This window comes from Microcebus murinus, chromosome 7, assembly GCF_040939455.1.
Source record: "Microcebus murinus isolate Inina chromosome 7, M.murinus_Inina_mat1.0, whole genome shotgun sequence".
Lineage (NCBI taxonomy): Eukaryota > Metazoa > Chordata > Mammalia > Primates > Cheirogaleidae > Microcebus > Microcebus murinus.
In genome coordinates this window covers 104,041,646-104,061,925 of record NC_134110.1, presented here as the reverse complement: position 1 = coordinate 104,061,925, position 20,280 = coordinate 104,041,646, and the positions used below count along the sequence as shown (strand labels likewise).

General features: G+C 37.3%; 1 non-coding gene across 1 annotated transcript; it reads right to left on the bottom strand.

Moving 5' to 3' along the window:
* Positions 1-12,396: 12,396 nt before the first annotated feature.
* Positions 12,397-12,505, bottom strand: LOC142872017 (U6 spliceosomal RNA). The gene has a single exon (XR_012920265.1). It is a non-coding gene; the product is annotated as a U6 spliceosomal RNA (small nuclear RNA).
* Between the last annotated feature and the right edge of the window lie 7,775 nt (positions 12,506-20,280).

Genomic DNA, 20,280 nt, shown 5'->3' with positions numbered 1-20,280 from the left:
GACAGAAAGGCATTTTGGCATTCACTGCACCTAATTTATAATAGCAGGTAGTCAATCTTGGAAGTAGAATAGTTTTTTGAACTCCCATGAATATGATTTTAAGTACTTTGGCATATTTTCATTAATAAGGAAAAAAGGTACAGGATATTTGGCTAGTTAATATTGGTGGCATGGACTTACTGTATAAGAAAGAAAGAGAAGAGAAAAAACAGAAAGATAAATAAGAACCATAAATAATGACTAGTGTGTCTTGAGAGCTTCCTATATGCTAGGTATTTTGTCAAGTATTTGATACATACATTAACTCCACATAACATGCCCATGAGTTAGGCACCATTATTCGCCTGAATTTAAATAGCAGGTGCCTGAGTTATGACCAAAATTTGAAACTGAGAAATCCACCTTTAAAACAAGTCAAACAGTAGTCCAATTAAGTAAGATACATTGAAGTGTTAAAATTGTTTTTCTTTATATAATTTTTTCTAAGGCTGGTTCAAGGACAGAACATCCCCCTTCTCCATCACTCCATGAGCATAATCTACCCAGGTCTCTATCACATCATCATACTGAAGAAAAAACTCTATGAAAATAATTGACCAATAACCAATGCCGGAACTTAATAAGAAAAGAGGGCCTCCAGACAAAACCCTCCATGATGGTGTGATCAAGAGATAGCAAAAATGGAATAGCAGGTTTTAGAAGAAAGGAAAATACGATTTAATACTTCCAGTTTTAGCTCTGACCTCTAAAGAGTTTGGAGGTTCTTTTCCCCAGGCACTCGGTAAGAAAAAGAGGGACAAAGTAAAAATCAGTAACTTTTCTTTTGCCTGTCAGAGAACTAACATTGCTCAGAATCTGCCCCACATAATCCAGAGTGCCAGGTAGATGCAGTGCTAAGACCTACTCGTGCAGAGCAGAGCCACTACTGCGATGATCTGAGAGAATCACTTCAGAGTAAATTTGGCTAATTTCTGGAAGTGAAGTGTGGGTGTACTAGCTTAAAAGTGAGAAATGTGTAAAGAAAATAAAAATCTCAGGACCACCTCTCCAACTCCTTATGTAAAGGGAAAGATCAAGCCAAAAGCCTGAGTCATGCAACACTCCTTTCCAAAAGAATAGCTGTTAGTTACTAATATTTAATACATCACCCAAATCTGCATGGAAAGGTAAAAGGCCTCAGGCAATTACAAGGATTGTCCACACATCATTCCCTCAAGGAAATTCTTTGTTGGCCTCCCATAGCAAGGGCATGAGAATTGTAACTTTGGGTCTGCAGGCTGTCTAGCTCCTAAAACTAAAGTCTGCTCAATTACACACAAATAGCATTGATTATGAGTTTATCTTCCCAGGTGCAGAACAGAGACAAGATGAGATCAAATATTCTCCACTACACAGGGACCTCTACATAACTGATTCTTCCTTTGCTCCCTATTCCCCCTCTAACATTTACCCTATCTCGTGTAAAACATAGATTTCCTGGGCTTCAAGAGAATGTAACCATCTTGCCTTGTTGCCCAACCCCCTCAGTTTTCTTTGTGTCTGCCCTCTCCCCTTTAAAACTTGAATTCCAAACTCCTGCTTTGGAAAAAAATAATCACAGATACATCTTGTGGGTTGTATTTTTCCTGGGCATGTCCTCACACTTTGGCTTAATAAACTCCCATTGATTGAGAGCTTTGCCTCAGCCACTTATTTTAGGTTGTCAATTGGTAGCCATAGTCTTAGGGGGACCCATACATTCATGGTTTTACTTCCAGGATCCCCATCAAGTTCTCATGATGAAGAACCAAGAACGGTTTCCTCACGGGTCTGGCAGGGCAAGGGAAGAGTAATCAATGTGAAATAACTAGAGAGCTTTCTACACAATAAGGCTGTTCTGGGGGCGGGGGTGGGGGTGGGGAGGGTGAGGCTTTAGGGGAACCACATCCCAGCTGGGGAAGGCACGACTCTCCTTTGTTTTTCTAGACTTTCACCTCACTTAAGAAGGGAAACAGACAAACAAAAACAACAAAGAACACTTTACCCCTGCAGAAACATTTTGGAAGGTCACAATTCAGAAACACAGGCCCAATATAAGACTAAGATTTAATCATAAGATTATAAAACACGTCCCTCCCTGACACTTTACCACTGCACCAACAGAATCCACTGTAATCACAATGAATTGCCTCTGAAAGAGCTGCCAGAGCCACCGGTCTCTGAGAACAGAATCTGGGGGACTCCAAAGTCAAGAAGGAAAATAACATTTTGAGCTAAAATAAAATCTTAAGGCTCCCCCCACTGGCAGACTGAATGGATGCCCTCTTGGCCAAGGGGATGCCCTGAAACTAAATTGCCTGCCAAGAGAGAGGTCAAAAGTGCCTCATCATGCCCTCTCCCCTCTTGGAGACATCCTTTGTAACCCATTAACAGACCTAAGGGTATGGGAGACAAACCTGTATGTCCTCAATTCACATAACAAATGTATGTCTGGTGGCTTGTCTCAATCTGATTAACAGACCTCCTTATCTGAAAACATTCCAAGCCTTTAGACAAAGCTTCATGTCTTCAACCAATTACAAGAAAGAATCTTTGAACCCACCTATGACCTGTGAACTCTCTCCCCTCCCCCACTGCTTGGAGATGGCCTGCTTTTTGGGGGCCAAACCAATGTATGCCTCCCACATATTGACTTATGACTTTACCTGTAACCCCTGTCTCCCTGAAATGTATAAAACCAAACTGTAACCCAGCCATAGCAAGTCCACTTGCTCAAGGCTTCTTGGGTGTGGCTCCTGGTCATGGTCCTCAAATGAGACTCAGAATAAACGTCTTTAAATCATTTTGTAGTGTTTGGCTTCTTTTCCCTGACAACAGGGATACCACAAGAATTTGAAGCCCGTGGCACCTATAGCCACAGCAAACATTAAACACAACACAACTTCTAAACAGATTATCACAAATCCTCACACTTACAGCCTATTGGCCTCAATTTCTGTTACCTAACATGATATTCCAAAAGGCAAGAAAATCATGTCCAAAGAGAGAAATTCTGAAACAGACTCAGATAAATCATACATGTTTAAATCATCAGGCAGTAGATTTAAAATAACAATTTATAGTATGTTAAAGGATTAAAAGAAGAAAATAGGCCGGGCGCTGTGGCTCACGCCTGTAATCCTAGCTCTTGGGAGGCCGAGGCGGGCGGATTGCTCAAGGTCAGGAGTTCAAAACCAGCCTGAGCGAGACCCCGTCTCTACTATAAATAGAAAGAAATTAATTGGCCAACTGATATATATATAAAAAATTAGCCGGGCATGGTGGCGCATGCCTGTAGTCCCAGCTACCCGGGAGGCTGAGGCAGAAGGATCACTCGAGCCCAGGAGATTGAGGTTGCTGTGAGCTAGGCTGACGCCACGGCACTCACTCTAGCCCGGGCAACAAAGTGAGACTCTGTCTCAAAAAAAAAAAAAAAAAAAAAGAAGAAAATAGACAACAGAAAAAAGGTAAGTAACAGAGACAGAAAAACTCAAAATATTGCTAGAATCAAAAACACTAGTTAAAATAAGTATCTTTGATGGTATCATCACTAGATTGGAGAAGACTAAGGAAAGAAACAGTTAAAGATAAGTCAAAAGAAACTTCCCAAAATAAAATGTGAAGGACACCAAAAACATTTCACTCCAAAATATACCTTTTTGCTGTATGTCAAGATGGCTACTCAGAGGGGCTGCAAACACAAGAATTGCTGAAAAGCTGCCTTTTGTAGAGGAGATTAACATCTGTAGAGAAAAAGCTTTGGCCTGCCTCCCCTGAGCACAACCCTTGAGCCCTGCCTCTCAAGCTGGTGGGGGAGGCGGTGGCGAGCTCTCTCTGACCGAGACCCCACTCTGTGAGCTAGGTGCTCGTGGAGCGGGGCGTGGGGGAGGCTATAAGGATTGCTTCTTCCACTGAGGAATCTCTGCTTCCCAGATGAGCTTGTGCGGGGTGATCAGGGTTCCAGTTTTCTCTACAATCTACGCCCAAGGCAGACCCTCCATCCAGTGAGTGAGGGCTGGGGGAAGAGAAGGGAGGGGACTCCCTACCTCTCAGCTCCACTGGTCTGAAATTTAGCCTCTGTGCAGACTGCTGAGGCAGAACAAAAATTGCTGACATCCTGCCCCTCCTGGGAAGTTACTGCAGCCTCTGACTGAGAAATCAAAGGAGAGGGAGCTTGTGTTCCTGCTGTTCCCATCTTCAGTGGAGTTACTGCCAGGCTGGGCTGGGAGAGTTAGGGAGGGAGCAACTGCGTTTAGATTCCAGGGACCCTCACTGCTCCTAACAAGCTGTAGTTGGCTTTCCTGAATAAGTGTTTGTTCTTCTGCAGTATGACCTCAGGAGCACTTCTAGAGACATTAAGTCATTGTTTTAAAAATAGTTTTAAACAGCTCCTCGGATAGCATGTCTGCAGAACACTGAATGTTGCAAGGCAGGAAGTTCAGATGCTCAGTCCTGGACTTTGTCAAGGGTCTGGTAGCAAATGATTTTCAGGGAAATGAATGAGCCCACAGAACATGGCTGGGGATTGGATTTCTCTGAGCTCTGGGGAAGTGGTGTCTCAAGCCAAGGAAGAAGGAAGGGAGGGATGTCTGCCAAGCAAAGGCTGTGTGTTATGCATGGGAATCTCACAGGCAGCCACTCGGAATCTGCAGAGGGTAGCCTGTGGTAAATTCCTCTGTCAGAACTTTAATGCGTCAGACTCTAGTCTTCTTTCCTGTGAGTTCGCCTTTCTTACATCCAGATAAGGAGGGGCCTGGGAGAAAGCCTGTCTGTTTGTTTCACTAATGTAATGTAAAAATCCCCTGGTTTAGTTGGATTACTCTGCACAACAATATATACTCCAGGGCATTGTTGAAAACAATGGAGCAATGTTCCCGCAAGATGGGTGGAGTTTAACAGCTGGATTTGGTGAGGAAAAGGGAGAATCCGAGAGGGGCTAACAACACCACAAACTGTCACATTCTGAGGCTGCACCTCCTGAGGAGCAACATTTGGGCTCTGCCCAGCAGGGGAAATTAGGCTTCACCACAGCAATCAATCAAGTCACTAAACAAGTAAAGAAATCCAATTAACAGTAACAAGTCCTGACTGGGGAAGTGAAGAGCAGTTCCCAGAGTTGCCACAGTACTTTATCTAAAAAGATGAATCCTTTACAAAAATATTATAAGATATACAAAGAAACAGGGAGGTGTAATTCATACACAGGGACAAAAGCAGGCAGTACAAACTGCTGTGAGAGCTACTAGATGTTGTAATTAAAAGACAAACGCTTCAAAGAAGTGATGATACATACAAATATATACATATACATGTTCACATAATGAAAGGAAACTGTGCTTAAGGAAGAAAAGGGAAAGGAAGGTGTGATACTAATGTCTCATCAAATCGAGAATGTTGATAGACATAAATTATATGAATAATATATGTGAATCAAACTGAAATTCTATAACTGAAAATTACAGTAACTGAAATAAAAATTCACTAAGGGAATCAACAGTAGATTGGAACTGGAAATAGTAAAAATAGTGAACTTGAAGATAAATTGATAAAATTATGGAATTTGAAGAACAGACATTAAAAAGAAGGAAATGAAATGAACAGAATCTTAGAGAAAAGGGGGCCCCAGTAAGCACACGAGTAAACAGCATACATGCAATGCGAGTGTCAGAAATAGGGGAGAGAGAGAAAGGAGCAGAAAAAATATTCAAGTAAAACCTCAAGCTAAAAACCTCCCAAATTTGAACAAAAATTTTAATCTACACATTTGTGAACAAAAATAAAATGTTAAAGCTTACCCCCACCACACACCCTTGGGCTGACTAAATGGACCCCCTCATGGCCAAAGGAATATCCTAAAACTAAATTGCCTGCCACACGGAGGAGGTCAGACATGCCTCATCGTGCCCCCCTCCCTTCTTGAAGACATCCTTTGTAACCCAGTAACAGGCCTAAGTGTATGCAAGACAAATCTGCCGGTCCTCAATTTATACAACAAATCTATGTCCAGTGGCTTCTCTCTGATAAACAGCTCCTTATGTTAAAACATCCCAAGCCTTTAAACAAAGCTTCCTGTCTTTAACCAATTACAAGTCACAGAATCTTTAAACCCAACTATAACATGTGAGCCCCCCCCCCCAGTGCTTGGAGATGGCCGGCCTTTTCAGGCCAAACCAATGTATGCCTCCCACGTATTGATTTATGACTTTACCTGTAACCCCTGTCTCCCTGAAATGTATAAAACCAAACTGTAACCCAGCCACAGCGAGTCCACCTGCTCAAGGTTTCTTGGACATGTCTCTGGGTCATGGTCCTCAAATTTGGCTCAGAGTAAATCTCTTTAAAATTATTTTACGGAGTTTGGCTTTTTTTTTCCATTGACACATTCAAGAAGCAAAAGATCTCCAGTTAGGAGAAATACAGACAAATCTGCAAACAGACACGTCATAATAAAGAAAATGAAAGCCAATGACAAGGTAAATCTCTTGAAAGCAGCAAGAAGGAAAATTACTTGTCACTTTGAAGGAAAGTACAATAAGAGTGACAGCTAACAGTTTATCATAAATCATGGATGCAGAAGGACAGGATGGGCAATAGGATAACATATTTAAAGTGCTCGAAGGAAAAAAAACTGGAACCAAGAATCTGCTGGGCTACCATAATAAAATACCACGGACTGGGAGGCTTCAACAATAGAAATTTATTTTCTTATAGTTCTGTAGACTGGAAGTCAAAGCTTAAGGTTCCAGCTGATTGGATTTCTGATGAGAGCTCATTTCCTGGCTGGCAGATGGCCACCTTTCTGGCTATGTCTTTACCTGGCCTTCATTCATTTTCTGCACACACACACACACACACACACACACACATACATACACACACACGTATGAAAAGGGAGAAAGAGAGGAAGAGAGACATTGAGAAAAAGATCTCTTTCTCTTCCTATAAGTCTACTTAACATTCAGATGAAGGCCCCACCTTTATGACCTCATTCAACTTTAATTACCTTCTACAGACCCTGTCTCCAAATATAGCCACGCTGGGGTTGAGGGTTTCAACATGTACGTTTCAGGGAGAGGCACAGTTCAGTCCAAAGTAAATCCTATATCCAGAAAAGCTGTGTTTTATAAAGTGAAATGAAGACATTCTCCTATTAAAATATTAAAACAAAGAATTCATTGCTAGAGGAACCACCTTACAAGAAATACTAAAGAGAATTCCTCAGGCAAAAAGCAAATGTCCCAGACAATAATTTGAAACCAAAAGAAGGTAAGAGTAGACCCAGATAATAAATTACAGTCACAGGAATATATCAATAAAGGCAGAAATGGAAATAAGAATGATAATATAAGAAAATTATAAATATATTTACTCTCCTGTCTTCTCTCAGCCTCTTAAAAGACATAAAATTGTATATAGTAATAGCCACAACAATGTATCATTGGGTTGGTAACACATGTATTCCCAAAAAAAGAGAAGAGAAATTGAGCTACATAGAAATAACATATCTGTATATAATTGAAATTAACTTTACATAAATATCAAGTCAGTTTTACTAAGTTAAAGTATATATGGTAGGTTTAGAACATCACTAAGGAAAAAATAGCTCAGTGCATTATAGTAAAAAATACATTTAAGAAATTTAAAATGTTACATTAATTTTCACTTACGTAAAATAAAGTAGAAATGGTGGAATAGAGAAACAAAAAAGATATGAAACATAGAAAACAAAAGGCAAAATAGTAGATGTAATATGTTAATAACATTAAATGTTAATGACTTAGAGAATCCAAATCATGGAAGAAATTGTCACACTGAATTAAAAAAACACAAAATCCAACTATATGCTCGATACTGGGGACATACTTTAGTTATAAATAGAATAAAATAAAAAGACATAGAAAAAGATCTGCAAATAGCAACCATCAGAAAGCTAGAGTGGCTATAATAACATTAGACAAAATAGACTAAATGTAACTATAGATAAAGTGAGAAAATAGATAAAGCGAGATAAAGTGAGAAAAAAATGTAACTATAGATAAAGTGAGAAAAATTTAAGAGCCACAACTATAAAAATCTTAAAAGGAAATACGGAGGTAATCTTTATGACTTTGTATTTGGCAAGATGTTCTTAGATGTGACAGCAACAAAAGAAAACAGATAAATTGGACTTTATCAAAATTGAAAGCTGCTATGTGATAACAACCCACAGAATGAATGAAAATGTTTGCAAATCATATATTTGATAAGACACATGTGCCCCAAATATTTATGAGGAGCTCTTACAACTCAATAACAAAAAGATTTTAAAAAATGAAAATGCACAAAGGGTCTCAATAGATATTTCTCTAAAGGAGACATACATATGGCCAATAAGCTCATGGAAATATGCTCAATATCTTTGGTTAGGGATGTGAAAATCAAAATCACGAGGACATACCACTCTATACCCAGTAGGAGGGATGTATTCATAAAAGTCAGATAATAACAACTGTTGCTGAGAATGTGATGAAATTGGAACCTTCTCATACTGCTGGTGGTAATGTAAAATGGTGCACTTAGAAAAATAGTCAGGCAGTTTCTCAAAGGTTAAAAATAGTTACCATTTGACTTGGCAATTCCTTTCCTAGGTATTTGGCCAATAAAAATAAATAGATATGTCTAACAAATATTTGTACACAAATGTTCATCAGAGCATTTATAATATCCAAAAGGTAAAAATAACCCAAATGTCCAAGTGATAAATCAATAAACAAAAATGTGATGTATCTTTGCAATGGAATATTCTTTGGCCATAAAATGAAGTGCTGATATAGGGTACCACAAGGGTGATCCTTGAAAACATTATGCTGAGTGAAAGAAGCTAGTCACAAAAGATCACATATGATTCTGTTTTTATGAAATAAAGACAGAAAATAAATTATTAGTAGCTTAGGGATAGGGCAAAGGAAACATGAAAGGTAATAAAGAAAAGTACAGGTTTCCTTTATGAGATGAAAATGTCCTAAAATTTATGTAGTGACAGCTGAAAACTCCATGACTACACTAAAACCTATTGAATTATATACTTTAAATGGGTCAATTGTATGGTATGTGAAGACTATTTCAATAAAACTGTTACATAAAATCTAATATTTGTACATAATAAAAAATGTCACCAAACTAGGACTAGACCGGAATTTCCTTAATTTGATAAATAATATTTAGAAAAAATCATATAACTCCTTACATAATGGTTTGAAACCATATACTTTCCCCTAAGACTGGGAGCAAGAAAAGGATGTACTCTCTCACTATTTTTATTCAACATTATACTGGAAGCCTTAGCTAGTACAATAAGATAAGAAAAGTAACTCAAAGATTTTCAGAGTAAAAAGGGAGATATAAATCAGTCTTTATTAGTAAACAACATTTTTGTCTACATAGAAAATCTCAAATTATCACCAAAAACTGCTGGAACTAATAAACAAGCACAGCAAGAGAGCAGGATATAAAATTTATATACAAAACTAAATTGCTTGTCTATAGACTGGCAATGAACAATTTGAGTTTGAAGTTAAAAAAATACACTTACAATAGCTTAAAATATATCTCAACAAAAAATCTCATGTATAAGTCTAGCAAAATATGTACATGACAAATGCAGAAAACTACAAACTGAGAAAAGAAATAAAAATGATCTAAATAAATCAAAAAACAGAAAATTAAGATGTCAAACCTTCCTGATAAGTTGATCTACAGATTCAAGGCAAGACCAGTCAAAGCTCCAGAGAGATATGTTTTAGATACTGAGAAATTGATTCCAGAGTTACATGGAAAAGCAAAATACCAGAAACAGTCAACGTAATAATGAAGAAGATAACTGAGGACTTAGGCACCCTGATTTTCATGCTTGGCATAAAGCAGCAGTTATCACAACAGTGTGGCATTTGGCAAAGAAAGGACACATAGATAAATCAAAATGAGGAGACGAGGAGACAGCCTGAATTAAACCCACACAAACATATTCAACTCATCTTAGGAAAAAAGCAAGGGCATATCAATGGATTCCCCAGGCCCACCCACATACACACAAACACACACAAAGGAACCTACAAAAGAATTTACATATTTCACAAAAATTAACTCAAAATAAATTATAGACCTGAGTGTAAAATATAAAATGCCAATGTTCTAGGAAATGACATCAGAGAAAATCTTTGCGACTGTGGGTTTTGCAATGAGTTTTCAGATACAGCACTACTAGCATGTCCCATGATAGATAAAAAGAACAAATTTGACCTTATTAAATTTAGAAACTTCTCTACAACAGGCACTGTTAAAAGAATATAAACACAGGCCACAGCGTTGGAGATGATATTTTCAAAGCCAGAAGTTCCAGATCTCCCTCACCTCCAGCTTCCACTCCGGAGCTGCGCTGTGTGTCGCCCAGAGACGGGCTGGAGGTCTGGCATTTCTCATGCTCCTCAGCCCTGTGCTGCAGTCTCATTCTGGTTGGGTGCAACCCAGAGGACTGAGGCTCCTTTCCTCACCCAGGACCTACCCCTAGGATGAAAGCTCTAGTCAGGCACTGCCTACCTCGGCTGAGCTCTGGCCCAGGCTCCTCAATCTCCCTGCGCCCAGCTCCCATGTGCAGCCCAGATTCAGTGCTGAAAAGAACAAGCCACGATTATAAGGGACACCAACCACTCAGTACCCATTCATAGGGCAGGGTGTCACTCTAGGAAATGCTGGCCAATATCCCAGCCTCAGCTCCCACGGAGGTGCAGATATTATATCCAGATGAACGGGGAGGACTTGAGGAAAAAGGAATCCACAGTTGCCTAGGAACTGAACTTATTTGGGAAAGAGCAGAGAGGATTTCGTACCTAACCGGCAGTGTAGAAAACAATGGAGATCTACGTGGAGAGAAATTAAAAGGGTACTTGTGGCTCCAAGACACTGGTAACACATGTGAAATGGAAAAGCAGCCAAAACTGCATCAGAGATAACCAGGGAAAGACACAGCGAAGAAGAACCGGGTTGAGACCACAGTCAACTTGGGGATTGGGGAGGCTGCGTGTGTGCCAGGCTGTGTGCACCCAGAGCAGTCAGAGCCGGGAGTGTGCACTCGTTGTGTACCAGGCGTTCCCCAAGCTGCATACGTGTTCTGCGATGCAGCGCAAAAGTTTCATTAGCACAAGGGGCTCAGGTACAACCTCTGACCACAAACTGGCTAAACAATAAATTGTTTAGATGCAACAATTTAACTTGTAGGTATGTACCCTCCCAAAAAAGAGGAAAAAAAGCATAAGTCCTTGCAAAAACTTATACACAAATATTCATAGCAGCATTATTCCTAATAGTCAAAAAAGTAGAAACAGCCCAATGTTCCTCAACTGATAAATGGATGAACAAAATATAGTATATCTATACAATAGAATATTATTTGGCAATAAAAGTACATGATGTGCTGATGCATGCTAGCTGCAGCATCGGTGGACCCTGGAGGCGTTACACTAAGTGAAAGAAGGCAGTCGCAAGAGGACATGTATTGTATGATTCATTTATATACAATGTCCAGACGGGCAAATCTATGGAGAAGCAAGGTAGGTTACTGGTTGCCCAGGAATGGGACTTTGGGAGATAGGGGGTGAATTTGTTAACTAGTTAAACTTTATCATTTTTTCCAGTATACAAACATGACTGTGTGGGAGGTCGGAACTTCATTTGTCCATGTTCTCACGTTCCCTTTTCCCTATTTTCTTTTGCAAAAATAAAAGTTCAAAACTGGTTTTGTGTTTTATCTTTATAATCCCTAAGTCCCTATGCAATATCATGCTCTATCCAGTGTAATGCAGACTCTTAAATAAGCTCTTTTTTAAAGATGTTTATTTAAATCCAGTTACAGTAAACTTTAATGCTCAATTTTTTCATTTAATTAATATGGTGTTGTATTGAATGCAAGTAAATGGAGTAAATAAATGTCAGGCCCTAGAAATCTTATTAGAGATTTTCATTCTAATCTTTAGAAAAATAATATCTAGTCATTCTCTAAGAGTGCTCTTAGCCTTTTACAATCTGTCTCTATGCTAATGATCACATCCCACACAAAATTATTTTCCTGCCAACCACTCACAAATTTCCTATTATGAGCATCCCATAACCAAGAAGATTTTATCAAATTTTAATTTCATAGATTAATATTACAAAAGAACAGTTTTTATTTGATTTTTAAAATGTAAAATATTATAGTATTTATTATAATAATAGTAACAATATTATAATAATCTCTAAAAATATTACCCCATTTACCCACCCAGTAACTGTCATTTTTGACATTTTCACATACTTACTCACACACACACACACACACACACACACACACATCTTACTTTATTTATTTATTTTTTATTAATAAATGTTATCGATATGTTATCCTTGCACAGGGGCCATGCTAATCTTCTCTGTATCGTTCCAATTTTAGTATATGTGCTGCCGAAGTGAGCACACGTCTTACTTTAAACAATAATATTATATATACTCTGCTCTAGACCTTGATGTTTTTCATTAATCCAAATATGTTTTAAAAATTAATCGTGGCATCTTACTATGTTTTCAAAATTCCCATTTTGTGAATATTCACACATTACATAACCAATTCTTTATGGATAGCCATTTATATTAATGCCAATGGTTTCCCATTCCAAAAAATATTATAAAAAATATCCTTGGGTTTATATGTTTCAAATACAATGACCGTGATTGCTTTTAGGATACCAACAAAAAGACCAACCAAATGAACAAATAAAAACCAAAACAAAAAATAAGCAAAAGCAAAAAAAACCCACAAACAAACAAAAAGTGGTGGTGGAGAAAGGCCTTTTGAACTGGGAGAACTCCTATCAGGTGTAATAAAGACAGTCTTGCAAGTGAGTGTCCCAGGGAACCAGCGGACACAGAGGACGGTTATCTGAGAGCGAGGCGGGGGACAGCCACGCTGGCGGTCTTGACTGTGATTTCCGGGTTGTTGGTTTCTCAGGGCTGGAGGGTGGAGACTGGCCACTTTAAATCATAAAGCTCTGTGTTCTCACCAAGATTCAGTTTTTATTTTTTTAAATAACAATCTGGGTTGAATTCTTAGAGTCGGAAAATATTGGTGCTTTTTTTCTTTTTCTTTTCTTTTTTTGCTAGTTTTGCTCATCCTTGCTTCATCCTTGCTCTCCATCCTTTGAGAGGATTCCCAGGTCCTGCCGTTTTCACTGATATCCAAGAGAAAATTGATTTTTACATTGCATTTGTCTTCTGCATTCTCGCTGAATTCATTGTTACTCTTTTTTTTTGTTTGTTTGTTTGTTTTTTTTTTTGAGGCAAAGTCTCACTTTGTTGCCAGGGCTAGAGTGCTGTGGCATCAGCCTAGCTCACAGCAACCTCCAACTCCTGGGCTCAAGCAATCCTCCTGCCTCAACCTCCCGAGTAGCTGGGACTACAGGTACATGCCACCACGCCCCGCTAATTTTTTCTATTTTTGGTAGAGAGGGGTCTTGCTCTTGCTCAGGCTGGTCTCAAACTTCTGAGCTCAAATGATTCTCCCGCCTCGGCCTCCCAGAGTGCTAGGATTACAGGCGTGAGCCAGCACACCCAGCCCATTGTTACTCTTAATAGCTATTTTGTAGTTTTCTTAGTATTTTCTATATTGATGATCATTTCACCTGCAAATAATGACACTTTTACTTTTTGTTCTAATCTGTTATCCTTTGTTTCTCTGTTTTGCTCTATTCTACTGACGAGGACCTCCAGCGCAAAGCCGAACGCAAGCGCTAAGAGACAGCAGCATTGGCTTTTCTCCAATTTTAGGAAGAAAGCTTTGTCTTTCCCCATTGAGTATGTAGCCAGCTGTAGTTTTTCATCAATGCTGTTTATCAGGTAGTAAATTCCTTTTAAAGTCCAGTGTGCTGAGTTTTATTTCATTATGAATAGCCATTAAGTTTTGCCAAAAGCATTTGTCCACATTTCTTTAGATCAGGAGTCAGCAGTTTTTTGTTGTTGTTGTTGTTTTGGTTTTTTGTAAATCAGACAGCATCTGGCTTTGTTGCAAGGTTAGAGTGCAGCGACATCATCATAGCTCCCTGGAAACTCAAACTCCTGGGCTCAAGTGATCCTCCTGTCTTAGTATCCTGAGTAGCTGGGACTATGGGAGTGCACCACCACACCTGGCTAATTGTTTTTATTTTATTTTATTTTATTTTATTTTATTTTATTTTATTTTATTTTATTTTATTTTATTTTTTTGTAGATACAGGTTCTTGCTATGTTGCTCAGGTTGGTCTCAAACTCCTGGGTCAAGCAATCCTCCTGCTCTAGCCTCCCAAAGTGCTAGTATTACAGACAGGAACCACTGCGCCTGGCCAGCAAACTTTGCAAAGGTTAGATAGAAAATATTTTAATATTTCCAGGCCATACAGTCTCTGTTGTGACAACTCACCACTGCTATTGAGGCAAAAAAGCAGCGTAGACAATAGTACCCCCATGGATGTGGCTCTGTTAACATTTATTTACAAAAGCAAGTGGTGGGCGAAATCTGGCCCACACTTGAAATGGCCAGCCTAAGATAAAGATGATGATGAGATGTTTCTTTTTAATCTGTTCTGTTAATCAGGGAATTTCACTGAATTCTTTTCTAGTATGAAATCAATCTTGTATTCTTATGCTAGATACCACTTGACCATGATATATAATTATAATTTGATTATTGCTATATTTGACATTACTATATTCGACAATATATTAACATTATGCTAAGTATTTTTGCATCACCACAGATATTTTTGCCTTTCCATGTTTGTATTTCTCTTGCAGTGCAAGCCTTACTCTCAACAACATTGAAGTATTTACTAGTTTTCTCAAACCTAAAATACACACAACTTCGAATTGTTCTACTTATTCAATTACTAATACTCCTTAGAAGTTAATAAATTCAAATTACTGAATAATTTTGTGTGTAACATAGATCATGCCAAATGATGTAAAAATTTTTATTCCAGTTTGAAAAATAATAACGGAATCGCGTTTTCAGCTTGGTAAGTGCTGAAATAGTGATAAAAGAGCATAATTTACTTAGACATAGCTTTATAATCAATGCATCTTGATTTCTAGTGAACTACTAGTAAATAAAGCTATAATCAATTTAACAGGAATGACACTTGTCAGTATACACATATGAAAATGCATTTTTGGTGTCCTTTGGGGGAAAAATGTTTCAAATGCATTCTGCAAAAAAGAAAACATACACATGCATACACACACATATGAAACAAAGCACTGAAACACTTAGATAACCTAGTTTCTGATTAATTAACATGTCAAATATATTCATCTAATTGTCCTAATCAAGTTTCTATAAAATTATTTTATGTTTTCAAGCAAAACTTTATTATAATAGTTATAAATACCTAATATTTAAGAAATAGAATATAACCATGCTTATTAATAGTTTAGATAGTTCTTTTATAGTTGACTTTTTACAATTTTAACAAGAGGATTTAATCTAACCACCGAGCTTACCCTCTCAGGAAATCATGTGTGCAGGTATTTGTTACAAGTCTACAGAATACTACACATCCTTTAGCTTTGCTTTAGTGAGAGACCCAATCTTGACATTGAAATTTACTAACTCTCTTCACAAATTACAGTAAAGAATAAAATAATAGTATAGTTATGGTAGTTCTTATTGACAAGTGTCAATTTTTTAGACTGTTCAGAAAGCGATCCATTATTCTTCATGAGTCCTTGATGGCTGCTATGGTTTAAATATGTGCTTCAACATTCATGTGTTGAAACTTACTTGCCAATGTGACAGCAATAAGAAGTGGGACCTTTAAGAGATGATTAAGTCACGAGGGTGGAGCCACCTCGTGGATGGGATTCCAGCCCTTTAAAAGGATCAACAGGGTGGCTCCCTTCCTTCTGCTTCATCTCCCCTGTGAGGATCCAGTGTTCACCCACCAGAGGATGCAGCAACAGGGCACCACCCTGGAAGCAGATAGCAGCCCTTACCAGATGCCAAATCCACTGGCACCTTGATCTTGAACTTCCCAGCCTCCAGAACCATGAGAAATAAATTTCTATTGCTTATAAATAACCCAGTCTGTGATATTTTGTTATACCAGCACACAAAAAACTAAGACAATGAACTTTCTTTAAAAAAATCTTCCTATGGGTATAATTCTCATCTTGTCTCAATGTCTCATCTTGTCTCCACCACCAGTACAGGATTTTTACTTGGGGTACATAAACTTGGTAAACACATGAGTTTCATGTTGCTACAGTGAATATTTTTCAGTGATAATATCCGACCTTTATGAATTTTATAATTAATATTTTAGGTTTGGTAGAAAAATGTTGAGTTAACAAAGCCATGCCTACAGTTCCAATACTATACTAAAAAAAGTCATAACTTTAAAAATGCTGAATTGTACTGTCATAAAAACCATTGCAATTTTCTCATACATAATCATACTACATTACCAATCTGTTTCTGAGCCAGGAGTAAATCACCAGTTGGGTCTTCCTCAGAAATAGGCAATAGACAATTTAATCTTAAAACATACAGTTTTATACAAGTTTATATTTTATCTGTTTAAAATTGTAAACTTCCACATTTTAACATCTCTGTAACTGAGTATGTCTTTCAATCAATGTATCTGAAAATCACTGTCAGCTATGTAGCTATCATGAAGTATGTCTCAAGGAACATATATGTGAAAATTTGGAAACAGATGTCCAAATTGTCATTAATTTTGAGAAATGTGCACTATCACTTGTAAATATGTTTAGCTTAATTTACATATAATGTGTTAAAATATACTAAAATACACTGAATTAAAAGAAATAAAATAAGGCAGAATCTAAACAAAGCTTACAAGCAATACATTTGAGGAGTATTCATCGTCTAGAGCAATGACCACAATTGTATGTTGGCTTGTGAATCAAAAACCAAATGCTTTCACAGACCTAAGAAGATACTTTCATGTGTCACTTAAGAATGGGACTGCATCCTGAGAAATACATCAGGAGGCAATTTTGTCTTTGTATGAACATCATAGAGTACACTTACACAAACCTAGATGGTCTAACTACTCACCTAGGCTATGGTAGAGTCTATTGCTCTCAGGCTATAAACCTGTACAGGTTATTATAATGAATACTGCAAGCAATTATAACACAATGATAAGTATTTGTGCATCTAAACATATCTAAATATAGAAAATATATAGTAAAAACATAGTATTATAATATTATAAAACCACCATCATATATGTGGTCCATCATTGACTGAAATATCATGTGGCACATGACCGTAACTGTGTTATGTTTTGTTACAAAGATATTGCCGAAAGATTACATGACACATGGTATCTGACACAAATGAAGGCAGGAAAAAACTGTCAAATTCTTTATAAGATACAAGAAATCCACAGCAAAGAAAGACAGGCATGACTGACTTATGTATAATCTAGTACTATTTTTAAGGCATCAAACATTAATGTGCTGGAAATGTCCTGTCTACTTTGACTAAAAGTTACTTAACCACTTCAGTAGGGCGCTCACCTGCCGGGACACCTCGCCCACAGCCGGCACTCACGGTCCGCACGGTGGTCTGTGCTGTGCATTGACGACAAATCCATTTTGCTCTTGTGTGATGAGGAAAGCTTTAAAGCACTGAAAGCTTGTTTTACTTTACAGGCAGCTTTAGGAAAATAACTATAATAACTCCTACCAAGGGCTTGTTAAAAGGTCACAGATTTGTAGTAATTTATTAGCTGAATGTACATACTGCAACTGCAGAGAGAAAAGCTGTAAAAGTAAAAGCTTTTGGCTGTCGACTAAAGTCGACGCTCGGCTGTGCACCTTCATATCACGGCTGTAGGCTAAGTTGCTGTGCGCATTCATCTGTGGCTATCGACAATAGTCAAAGGTCGTACCAAAGTGGTTAATTTCTAATGTGATTTAAATCTGGGGAAAAAACTGTCTAGAAAATTCTGATTTATCCACAGTTTTTGACATGCTTTAAAATCATAATGTCAGTGCTACAAAGATCAAGATCATGAGTGTTGATTATAAAAAGCAGTGTATCACTGTGAAGCTAGAAATAATTGCTGGTCACTAAAAGTTGTTTCCATATTTAATTTTAAGCTGTAAAACAATTCCTAAGAATGAGATTTCCCTCAATACTTTTGCTATGCATGCTCAGAAACTTGGATGAGTGTCAGGTGAGCTGATAGATAACTGACTAAAAGTTCTATGAAATGGAGATGCTCGAGCCCTTATACTAACCTGCACATATCTCGGTCCTTGTGGCAGTTCGTGTACACATATCAGCAAAACTAAAAAATGAACACAATAAAAAATATAGTGAATTTCTTCTGCTCTTGGTGACTTTTATGGTCACTTACAGCCCCTCAACATGTCAGTCAATAGGTCATTCAAAAATCATTTGAAGAAAGAATATAATTTCAGGTTGGCTAAAAATATTCTAGTAATACCTTTTTGCATCATCAAGAAAGCATCAACATCAAAACAGCAACATGGAATAAAATACCAGAGAGGAAATTTTGTATAAGAAAAGCTCTATCATCTCAGCTCTTTCTAGCACAGAGGAAAATAATTTGTAGAAAAACATGGGCATCAATGATTTTGAATTAAAACGTTATGGAAATGAGTTAGACTTTAAATATTAAGTTTTTAAAGGAACACCTGGATCAATTTATTTTTCTTATATTTCCCTTTTATTTATGCACCCAAGTGACATTTAAAAACTTATGTTTAAATAGGTATACAATTTAAAAATTCTTAAGGATAAAAAATACAAATAAAAAAGTTAAGATGTAGTTCATTCTGATGTGGTTTTTCTTAGTAGTACCTTAAATAATGGCAAATGTTACAATCTGTAGCATCTCATATTAAATGATATAGTAGTAGTATTTTTATTCTTTTGTCTTAAGGGATTTTAAAAAGCTAGATATTTAAGGAAAAGTGCACAATGCACCTTTAAGATAAAGGAAATGGCACTAAATATTTTTTTCACTGTGCTCATGAAAATAATTTATTAGCAATAGCAGCTGCACTCAATTAAAAAGATTACAAAAACACAGAAATAGGATCTATATACATATATGTATGCATATACACACATAAATGTATGCATGTGCATATATATGTGTATATATATATATATATATATATATATAGTTAAATTAAACTAAATTTGGCCAGAAGCTGCTTTCTTTCCTTGAGCTCCTATGTAACAAACTGCAACTTAACTTAGTACATAAGCTGACTGAAAGCCTAATTTACTAGTGTGTGTGTGTGTGTGTGTGTGTGTGTGTGTGTGTATTTTTTTAATTTTTTGTAACATCTAGCTGAGTCTCAGTCAATCACATCAGCTCAGCTTCAGGCAATCACAGGCTTCCAAATCTGAATAATCAGAAAGATTAAATGTTTACAGAAAAAAAAGATTGAGGTTTCTTTCTTTTCCAAAAATAATTCCTAAACTGTTGGTTGAAAAACCAAAAGGCAATAAAATTATGACTGTCATATTCAGATGATATCTGTTACATTTGTCACAAGATGGCAAAGTTGTAGTGACTAGGCTTAGAGAAGATAGAGGCAAATGCTACCTTCAGTGGTCCAGATAAAATGCTTCACAACTAAGTCATAATAAAGCACATACAATACATTATAAACATATAGTATGTTTAAAATTTTTCTCATTTTTATACAATGATACATACATTTTATAGTTTATACATTAAAACACTGAACATTGGGGAAAATGGTCTCAAAAGTTGTACAGCTAGCTAGAAAGATTCTACCTGTGTCCATGGGGAAGCAAACACAGAATAAACTGTTTTTCTCTTTTTGAGACAGGGTCTCACTCTGCCTCCCATGCTGGAGTGCAATGGCATGATCATAGCTCGCTGTGGCCCTGCACTCTTGGGCTCAAGTGACTCTCTCGCCTCAGCTTCCCCAGTAGCTGGGACTACAGGTGTGTGCCACCGTGCCCAGCTAATCTTTTTTATTTTTTATTTTTTTAGTTTTAGTAGAGACAAGTTCTCACTATGTTCTTTTTTTTTGATTCATGGAAAGAAAAAGAATAATAACCTAAACTTCCCCCAACTACTCCTCCCAGAACAGTGAACACAGCTGAAAATGTAATTTCCCTCAGGTCCCTCTGAAAAATTTGTAGAATTTACATAAATTCAGCATGGGATGAGATTAAGTGTG